General features: G+C 46.0%; 1 pseudogene; it reads left to right on the top strand.

Annotated features, from left to right (window-relative positions):
* The first annotated feature begins 540 nt into the window (after positions 1-540).
* Positions 541-1,209, top strand: LOC105733944 (mitochondrial protein C2orf69-like; annotated as a pseudogene).

Here is a 1,209-nt window from a genome sequence, read left to right on the forward strand (position 1 = left end):
CTTAGTTTTCATCAAGGCATAAATGGATAGAGCAAATGCGGTGTATACACACAACGGAATGCAATTTAACTGTAGGAAAAATAAAATCCGGGGATTGCGCGCTGACATCGACCTCTGAAGTGGTCGCCCCGCTACAGCTTCAGGCCTGGCCCCGTGGCCCCCAACAGCTGGGTGTCCTGCGTAGACCCTCCCACAAGACCCCTCACCCTCCGACTCCCAACAGCTCGGGCTTTTGCTGTCTCGTGGCTGCTGCTCCTGCTGCTGCAGCTTGGAATTGGAGCTGTCTCGTCCAGCTCTCAGGAGAGAAACGTGAGTCCCAGTGGCAGTCACGGTAGGCAAGGCTCCCCTTGGCCGCTGGGCACCACCTTAGAGCCTGCCGTGTCCGCTATACCCGGAGCCCATCTGCACCGCCAAGTGGCTCCCGCTGGCCGCGGCCAGGGAAGGATTGAAGCGCCAGACAATTCTGGGAAGGGGACAAAAGAGGAACCGCAGCTGCCACATCCTCTCTTTGCCGGGGGTGTGCAGAATTACCATGAAATTATGACTTGTCATCCTGCGAATTACCAATGAGAAAATTGGAGTCTAGAAAATGTCACCATTTTAGCCCACCAGTTCCCCAGTAGCTATAACTGAGTGATAAAGTGCTCCCAGATGCATTTGCACAAATTCAGCTGCCACAATAGTTTTCTGAAAAGTAACATGTTTGGTTCTCCAGAACACAATACTAACTCTGGAGCTCTTAAGCACCTTTATATGTAACTAGTTAAGGCTTTTAAGTCAGAGTAGTTTATCGAACAAAAATTTGAATGTTTGAAATAAGGACTCAACAGCATCTAATTGTAGTCCAGTTCTTCTCATATTACAAATAGTTTCCAGGAAGAAAAAGAGAAGACCTGTGAAAAATCTGATGAGTCTGCCGTAAGTACTTATGCACCATCACTAAACGATGCACCTTTTACTTTGTCTCCATTAAATAAAGGTTGGGTGGTTTTGCAACGGTTTATTTTTGAATTGAAGTAAGGCAAGAATATAGATGCTTTCATTAAAAGTGTAAGAACAATGTATCGGCTAGGTGGTGGTCATTCCAAAGGAAGCACTACTCGGGTTACTTAACCACAAGTGTTGTAAGAATTTACACAAATAAGGATTATTGTTCACACCCAAGTAACAATTTACCAAGTACATGATGCAATGAGATCTTTGAGTTGA

This window comes from Aotus nancymaae, unplaced genomic scaffold (genome assembly GCF_030222135.1).
Source record: "Aotus nancymaae isolate 86718 unplaced genomic scaffold, 86718_ANA_hifiasm-v0.15.2.pri h1tg000049l, whole genome shotgun sequence".
In the NCBI taxonomy this organism is placed as follows: Eukaryota; Metazoa; Chordata; class Mammalia; order Primates; family Aotidae; genus Aotus; species Aotus nancymaae.